Below are 9,291 nucleotides of genomic sequence, written 5' to 3'. Positions count from 1 at the left end.
AACCCCCATAAAACATCAGGTGTGAGAGGTTCCTCAGAGCAGAAGAGGAGTTCTGGGTCTGGATCAAACTGAACCAGGTTCTGTTGGTTTGCAGTGAAAACACTTTGTTGGATAGTTTGGACTTTTGGACCAATCACAGGAAGTAGAGACAGAATTAAACAGTAGAAGAAGAAGAAGAAGAAGAAGAAGAAGAAGAAGAAGAAGAAGAAGAAGAAGAAGAAGAAGAAGAGGAAGCAGCTGCAGTCTTCACCTCCGACGATATAATGTTTGAACCACGAGGACGTTTATTTGGTACATTCGAACTAGTGGAGTACTGTGGAGTACTGAAGTACTGTGGAGTACTGTGGAGTACTGTAGTACTGTGGAGTTCTGTAGTACTGTGGAGTTTTGTAGTACTGTGTAGTACTGTGGAGTACTGTGGAGTACTGAAATACTGTAGTACTGTGGAGTACTGAAGTACTGTGGAGTACTGTGGAGTACTGTAGTACTGTGGAGTACTGTGGAGTACTGAAATACTGTAGTACTGTGGAGTACTGAAGTCCTGTAATACTGTGGAGTTCTGTAGTACTGTGGAGTACTGTAGTACTGTGGAGTACTGCGCCTGAAGGTGCTAGTGATACCATCATGATGTTACCATGGCAACCAAATGAAGCTTCATTCATTTCCTCCATTCAAACAGAAAGACTACTACCCCCCCACCTGACAACATGCCCACGTCAGACGCCGTCTACAAACCAATCAGAGTCAAGTACAGGTAGACTCCGCCCACGTAGGTGATGACGTCAGGACGTACGTTTGTCAGACTGAACTCTTTCGTCCCTAAATTACAACGTGAAACCAGAACTAACAGATCAAAGGAAACAGGAAGCTTCAGACCGAGAGGAAACGTCCTGATTGGATTTGAATACATGAAGTGAAGCAACATCAGTGAGTCGCGGTAAAGCAGGAAAACATATTTGAAAATGAAAGTGTAACAGACAAAAGAGTCTCTCAACTTCATAAGTGTCTGTATAAGGAAGTGAAACCCTGTCGTGATGGTGGTTTGCCAGATCACAGTCAGTTGTCCATGTTGTCCTCTCTATGGCCGTTACTATGGGCGACTCTGTTGTCGTTGTTGCCATAGTGACGTCACAGAGGATGCTGGTCCAAATTTAAAGCCAACATCCTTGAGCGCCAGATTCATGACTCACCTGTCGCTCTGTGTTTCTCACCTTAACAGGTTGTGTGAGTTTAAACTTTACAGTTTGACCTCTGCTGGTTCTCGTCCAGCCTCACCTCCAGGAGGGAACGCCAAGTGAACCCACGGCGACACGGGACTCAGCTGCTGTTCCACACCAGTTTAATATCGTCATGGTTTAACAGAGAGCAGCTGATCTCACATCTGCAGATCGGCTCTGTGTGTGTGACCATCCTGTGTGTGTGCATCGATCTGTAGCTATGAGGCCACTTCTGGTCTAATACCATCATTGTGAGGACATTTTGTCTGGTCCTCACAAAGTAAATGGTCTGTTTGAGGGTTAAGACTTTGTTTAAGTTAAGGTTAGAGTTAGGCATTTAGTTGTGATGGTTAAGGTGAGTGGGGGGGTTAGGGAATTCAAAAAGCCAATGAGTGTCCTCACAACTATAGAGAGACACGTGTGTGTGTGTTTGCATGTGTGTGTGTGTGTGCGGGTGGATGGGGGGTTACATGACATCAGAAGGTCGTCACTAATTAAAGGGCGAGTGGACTGAGGGGGGGTTTTCCGTCATTATTAGCCTGTTAGCTGCAGTGTCATTACTGTTATTAACCCAGGTGTGTTTTCTCAATGACCCAATCCTCCATCCTGAATGAATGGAGCGAGGGATGGATGGAGGGATGGAACAGAGGTTGTCCAGTCCCACGAGGTGCGGCCCACCATGGGGGGGGGGGGGAACCCTGTCACCCCTGGCAACAGCAACACAAAGAAAAAATCCTCTGGAAACCGAACCTCCATCACCAAGAAGGAAGTCGAGCCATCGTCCGGTGAGTTTAACGAACACAGAAACATGTTGAAACAGAAGATACTGAACGGGTTTGTTGATGTGGTGTCACCTCACAGGAAGAAGGTTCCCGGTTCGGTTCCGTGTAGAGTTTGTTCTCTTCCTCCCACAGTCCAAATATTTGCCCCACTTCCTGTACTTGTTTCAAAATAAAAGCACTGTAGCCGATCCCGTGTCCTGTATTTAGAACATAGATCTACTTTTACTCAACACATGCAGTGACAGCAGGAAGCTCAGCTCTGCAGCAGACTCACGCCTGTGTGAACACAGCTGCAAGATGGCTGCCGCTGAGGAGCAGAGGTCTGTGGTAAAATGATTCAAAAGAAATGATTGTTCTTTCTCTTTCAGAACAGCTGATTGGTTGTTGGTCTTTTCAGTCTGTGACCGTTGATGAAGTCTCTTAGAAATCAGAACTGATCTGCTGACACCAGGTTACATAACTTCTACTTCCTAAACCTCATTAACAGAATTTTCCATGATTTCTTTCCAGTTGTTCAGCTTCTGCTCTGATGATTCAATCCGAGACAACATTTCTTCTCTTATTTCACAGCTGTGGACACAGCAGCAAACTGATGGTCGTAACAGAAGCTAAACAATATCCTGCAGACTCCTGTGACCCCCCCCCCCTTAGAAAACTGAAACTTGAACATGTCTTTTGTCGACTGAAGAGGAAAAGAAAGTGTTGCTCATTTGTTTCACTGCAGGATTTGACCCGGTGTCCTCCCGTCAGTCCACCGTCCTGCTGGCTCGGCAGTAACGGCGTACAGCTCCAGTTCGCATCACAGCTGATGATTCACTGAGATCAGATGACTCCGATCTTCAAGCCAAATCAAGCTTGGAGGATTCCCCTGGATATTCCCTGCTGTCCTCCATCTCTGGCCTGCAGCTCTCCTCGACCTCACTGTTTACTCAAACTGTTTTCACACTGAAAACTGAGATTTCACTCTCTGACGCTCAGATCTGATTTACCTACATGATGCCAGTCTGGACCTCATGATGAACTGCAGCAAAGTTCCACATGAACTGAATGAAGAGGCTGTGAGTGTTGACTCACTGATGTTGGTCTGAACACAACCTTAGAAGAATTTAAATCCTCCACCAACAGTCTCCTTATGAAACCACCTTTAAATTCACTACATCCAGAATGTTATTTGTATCTGCACCAAATTACACACACCCATAAATACCAGTCCTCTAAATGTGTCGGACTCTTTTCATCAAGATAAATGAATTATTCTCTGAGAAATCACTGAGGATGTTGAATAACCTCTGACAACGTTTTCAGACCTGGACTCTTGAGATTGTCCGAACAATGGAGTCCAGACATTTCCTGTAGTTAGTGTCTGTGAAGCAGCAGCAGCAGGTTGTCGGTCCGACTCGTTCAAACAGGAACATGTGGGAACATCCAGGCGAGGGGCGGAGCCTGTAGAGCAGCAGGGGCGGAGCCTGTAGAGCAGCAGGAGGCCGGACATGACGTATAAACTCTGCTGTGGAAAGATCAGTGTTGTTGTTTACAGCTCATCCACACCGGCGTCGGCCCTCATCACCAGAAGATCTGGAACCTCCTCGTGTTTCCAAGTTGACGTCTTCGTCTTCTACGTGTACGGCTCCTCTTCTTCATCCTGAGATGTTTGTGTTCTTCCAGTTTCACGTCCGTCACGTGTTAGAAACCTCGTCAACACGTCCACTCGCTCACTGGGAAGCTTCCACACATTGTCCTGCTGTCTCCTCACATGGACTCACGAGGACATGTTACAGTTTCCGCAGCAACTGACTTGGACAATTTCAGGAGATTATCCGGAGTTCAGTGCCGCTCTGATAGCAAATCGAAAAGAAAATTCCTTGATTTTCAACAAACTAACAAATGAAAACATAATCTGTGAAAGTCAAGATGAGTCATCAAACAATGGATGATTTGTTTGAGTTTTTGAGTCGCCTCAGAAACGACGTTCTTCTGTGAGATGTAAAGATCGACTGAGACAGAACCTTCTGTTCTGATCTACCTACAGAAACGGTCTTCAGGCTCCACTGCTGCACTCGAGGCTCCAGCTGTGTTTCCAATGTCAGCTCCCAGAGGATCACAACCCCGAGTGCTCCGACTCTGTTTCCATGATGGGAAAAAAGACACAGATACAGTACATTCTTGATTTTTGGATAACAGAATCTGTAATGAAGAGCCCTGGGGATGGAATACTACATATACAGATATGCTGAGTCATACTAACAGAAGAAGAGGTCCAGGTACAGGAGGGAGGATGTTTCCATTCAAGGACCAAAATAGATCATGTGCAGTTTTCTGTTATTGACGCTGGAAAATATATCATCAGTTTATCGTTGTGTGTAAACCTGCAGGTCCACTATTGACCTCATCTTGTTAACAATCCATGCAAAAACAAACACTTAGCAAATTTTACACACAATCACATACAAAGTCACTGCAAAGACACCTAGAGCTGCAATTTGTGGCAGGCGAAGCAAATAGATACGAATACATGTCTGCTGAACATTTTCCAACATTGCAGAATGCTGAGTCAGCGTGGAGATTCTCACAGAGAATCAGCACAACTACATCAAGCAAGATGTTTTTCAGTCGTCGCTCAGGAACTCTCTGGCATCCCAGAGTAAAGATCAATCAATCACATGTTATTAGTCTCATATTCATAAATCCCAGTTTGTCTCACAGATGTTAACAAGGAGCAACTTCCTCTGTTCTTAACTCAACTAGAGTCAAACTACAGAGAAACTTCATGATCAGTGAATGAAGCTCAGTCCCATGTGAGGATCCTCTCCCAGGACACAAGTCCAACAGATGCTGATGGAACTGAACACATCAACACAACAACACATCAACACATCAACACAACAACAGGATTCACTACATGAGAAGAACCAGTTTGTAACTTCATGTTGAAAGTGTTTCTACAGAATGTGTGATGGAGATGAAGGAGTGTTTACATGTGGAGGAGATGAGATATTCAAGAAATATGCGACAATTCTGTGACTAACAACCAAATACTTTGTGTTTACACATGACCAGTGCACCTGAGTGGTCATGTGATACGTGTTTTCAGGCGTTAGAACAGACGTGGGTTAAAACTGACGCTCATGTGGACAGGGCTCGCTTTAGTTTGAAAAACCAGTAGAATGGACGTAGCCTTAAAGACTGTCACAAAAACCCTACTTGAATCTTCTTTTAGACCTGAACACGCCCTGCTGAAGAAACTCCGGAACTCCTTGATCCTCCTCAGGAAAACCTCTCAACATCTGCATTCAGGACATGGAGATAGAATTTGAGAGTTTTGAGTTTACACGTCTGCTCAGCTTCAGGATCTGATGTGGTTTCCAGATGGGAACAAACATAATGACGCCTCTGCAGACAGGAGCTGCTTTCTGTGTGTCTGTGATAATGAAAGCTGCTGGGAGCTGGACCGAGTGGCGGAAAACCACAAATTAATTTAACACATCCAACTGGTGGGGTGGGCCGGGGGTGGGTGTGTGTGTGTGGGGGGGGGATTCCTAGTTTCCCAGTTTCCAGAGTCTCGAACCTGCAGGAACTCCCACACACTCTGATTTAAAGGTTTCAGTCATGACTTCCAGGTTGTGACCGAGAGTCGACACCAAAACAACCTGAACCTGTGAAATCCATCACCTGCAACTGAAGGGACCTTTCACCCCAAACGGTTTCACTCCCGAAGGGCGATTCTGCTTCACCACAACAATTTTGGTCCATCAGTGATAATAACATTTAAATTGTACAATCTGTGAACCCAGTGACATCGTTAAGAAGAAGAAAACGAGCTGCAGGTCAGAAACATCCTCCATCGTCCCCTCACTACGTGTGTGTGTGTGTGTGTGTGTGTGTGTGTGTGTGTGTGTGTGTGTGTGTGTGTGTGTGTGTGTGTGTGTGTGTGTGTGTGTGTGTGTGTGTGTGTCTCTCTCAATGAGCTGTGTGATTGGCTCTTTACTGAGTAAACAAACAAAACGACATTCAGCCAAAAAACATACCTCTCGTCCGCTTTCCCAGAATCCCCTGGGACTGAATGAGCTGCAGTACAACGTCAATGAGCCGACAAATCAGCAGCAGATTGCTCTCCTCTGCCCATAAAACTGTTGAGGGAATTGAACCTTCAACCCTGCAGGCTCTGAGACAAAACTCGAAACATCTTAATATTTGACGCTCATGTTTTCGTGATGCAGATCAGTGAGGGACTGTAAATAAAGACGATACAGCATTTATACCTAAGACACATGAGAAAAATTAAAATGGAATAAGTAAAAATCAACAATTTAAGTTTGGCTCTGCAGGAAAATAAATTAGATTTGAATTAAAATTAGAAAGAAGCTTTTTCGCTCCCAGAGTGTGGTTCCATCTGTAGCCACAGGGTGACAGTAGAGTAAAGGAGAAGTGGAAGCTGAGGTGCAGCAGTCTCAGGACGATGATGAAGATGATGGTGATGAAGATGATATCAAAATCCGATCAGTCAACATCAGTCAGAAATGATGGCTGTGTGACTGAAGTAAATGCTGTTGTTTTATATATATGAGGATATATATAGATTTATATTTATGTGGGTAATAATGCGATTATTGAAAAATAACTTAATATTTAGCTGGAACAGAACTTTTAAAATCTCCAGATCCCTTGAAACAACCAAATGTGTTTCTCTGAAAGCTCCATACGAACCATCAGGGACTCTCTTTACAAGAATCTTATAAAATCCCAAATGAAACCTGCAAGTCCTCAACAAGAACATTTCATTTCCATATAAAACTCCCCCAGTGACTGTCCCACAGAACAACACCATGAAACCCACGGACACTTTAATAATCAGAACCGTGTTTGCAAACCACCAAACCCACTTTTAAATCCCTTAAACTATTGCAAGGACCCTAAAATCCTAGTTTGAATCTATATCTTCCTGGAGAACCTCCTGGAGAACCTCCTGGAGAACCTCCTGGAGAACTCCTCAGGAAGCCTCTCCACATCTGATTTGGTTTTCTCCGTTGAGCTCAGGTACATTGAATTCAATGGTATGTATTTGTATAGCAGTTTTCTCATCTTCATTACCACTCTGAGCGCTTCACAGTACAGTTTACCATTCACACACACACATTCATACAGTGCATCTATGAGCAGCACTTTTTTTTATACACTTAGGCATGCAGATGGGGAAGACTGGGGATCGAACTGCCAACCTTCTGGTTGGAGGACGACCGCTCTACCCCTCAGCCACAGCCACCTGTTGTCTCTCTATGTCCGTCCTGCAATATGGTGACGTCTCTGACTCTCGCCCAATGTCGCTGAGATTGTTCCACCTGAGACCCTCAGAGGAACAGTTCTATAGATGATGTGTCTTTGTGTCTTTGTGTCTTTGTGTCTTTGTGTCTTTGCACTGACACAAACACGCGCCTTGTATTTTTCTATACATGACAAAGTGATGTATTCAAACTTCTGCAGCTGCACTAATCTGTTTGATCAGATGACTTAAAAAACTCAGACATCAGCATGTGTCCTTCAGAGAACTGCTGATTGAAGTATCTGGGTCTGCTGATGGGACGTTGACAGTTTGAAAAGGTACAAGCTGAAATGTGTTCCAGTTTAACAGCCAATCAAACAGTCAATCCATGTGTCAGCCGGGTTGGCGGCTCCTGGCGAGAGATGAAGGCGGCAGTTGGACGTGATGAGAGTTTAAGAGTTACACTGAGAGTTTGACGGACAGCGGCGGGCTGCAGGCCAAGTCCCGCCCCCTGAGCAGAACGAATCATGTGCATGTTTTTAATGAAAAACTCAAAACACAATCGCAGGCAAAACGTTGATGAAACCAGAAAGACGACACCGCTGCAAACATTCCAACACACGTTTACAGGTCTGTAAAAACATGACACATGAGTGTTTGTACATGTGACTGTATATAAAGAGGATCAGTGACTGTATATAAAGATGATCAGTGACTGTATATAAAGAGGATCAGTGACTGTATATAAAGAGGATCAGTGACTGTATATAAAGAGGATCAGTGACTGTATATAAAGAGGATCAGTGACTGTATATAAAGACCATCAGTGACTGTATATAAAGAGGATCAGTGACTGTATATAAAGACCATCAGTAACTGTATATAAAGAGGATCAGCGACTGTATATAAAGATGATCAGTGACTGTATATAAAGACGATCAGTGACTGTATATAAAGACCATCAGTGACTGTATATAAAGATGATCAGTGAGTGTATATAAAGAGGATCAGTGACTGTATATAAAGAGGATCAGTAACTGTATATAAAGATGATCAGTGACTGTATATAAAGAGGATCAGTGACTGTGTATAAAGATGATCAGTGACTGTATATAAAGACGATCAGTGACTGTATATAAAGAGGATCAGTGACTGTATATAAAGAGGATCAGTGACTGTATATAAAGACCATCAGTGACTGTATATAAAGAGGATCAGTGACTGTATATAAAGAGGATCAGTGACTGTATATAAAGACGATCAGTGACTGTATATAAAGACCATCAGTGACTGTATATACAGACCATCAGTGACTGTATATAAAGAGGATCAGTGACTGTATATAAAGAGGATCAGTGACTGTATATAAAGACCATCAGTGACTGTATATAAAGAGGATCAGTGACTGTATATAAAGATGATCAGTGACTGTATATAAAGACCATCAGTGACTGTATATAAAGAGGATCAGTGACTGTATATAAAGAGGATCAGTGACTGTATATAAAGACCATCAGTGACTGTATATAAAGAGGATCAGTGACTGTATATAAAGAGGATCAGTGACTGTATATAAAGACCATCAGTGACTGTATATAAAGAGGATCAGTGACTGTATATAAAGAGGATCAGTGACTGTATATAAAGAGGATCAGTGACTGTATATAAAGAGGATCAGTGACTGTATATAAAGACCATCAGTAACTGTATATAAAGACGATCAGTGACTGTATATAAAGACCATCAGTGACTGTATATAAAGAGGATCAGTGACTGTATATAAAGAGGATCAGTGACTGTATATAAAGAGGATCAGTGACTGTATATAAAGAGGATCAGTGACTGTATATAAAGAGGATCAGCGACTGTATATAAAGACCATCAGTGACTGTATATAAAGACGATCAGTGACTGTATATAAAGATGATCAGTGACTGTATATAAAGAGGATCAGTGACTGTATATAAAGAGGATCAGTGACTGTATATAAAGACCATCAGTGACTGTATATAAAGACCATCAGTGACTGTATATA

The sequence above is a fragment of the Hippoglossus hippoglossus genome, chromosome 13, assembly GCF_009819705.1.
Source record: "Hippoglossus hippoglossus isolate fHipHip1 chromosome 13, fHipHip1.pri, whole genome shotgun sequence".
In the NCBI taxonomy this organism is placed as follows: domain Eukaryota; kingdom Metazoa; phylum Chordata; class Actinopteri; order Pleuronectiformes; family Pleuronectidae; genus Hippoglossus; species Hippoglossus hippoglossus.
The sequence above is the reverse complement of the archived record's forward strand: the minus strand, read 5'-3'. Positions refer to the sequence as shown.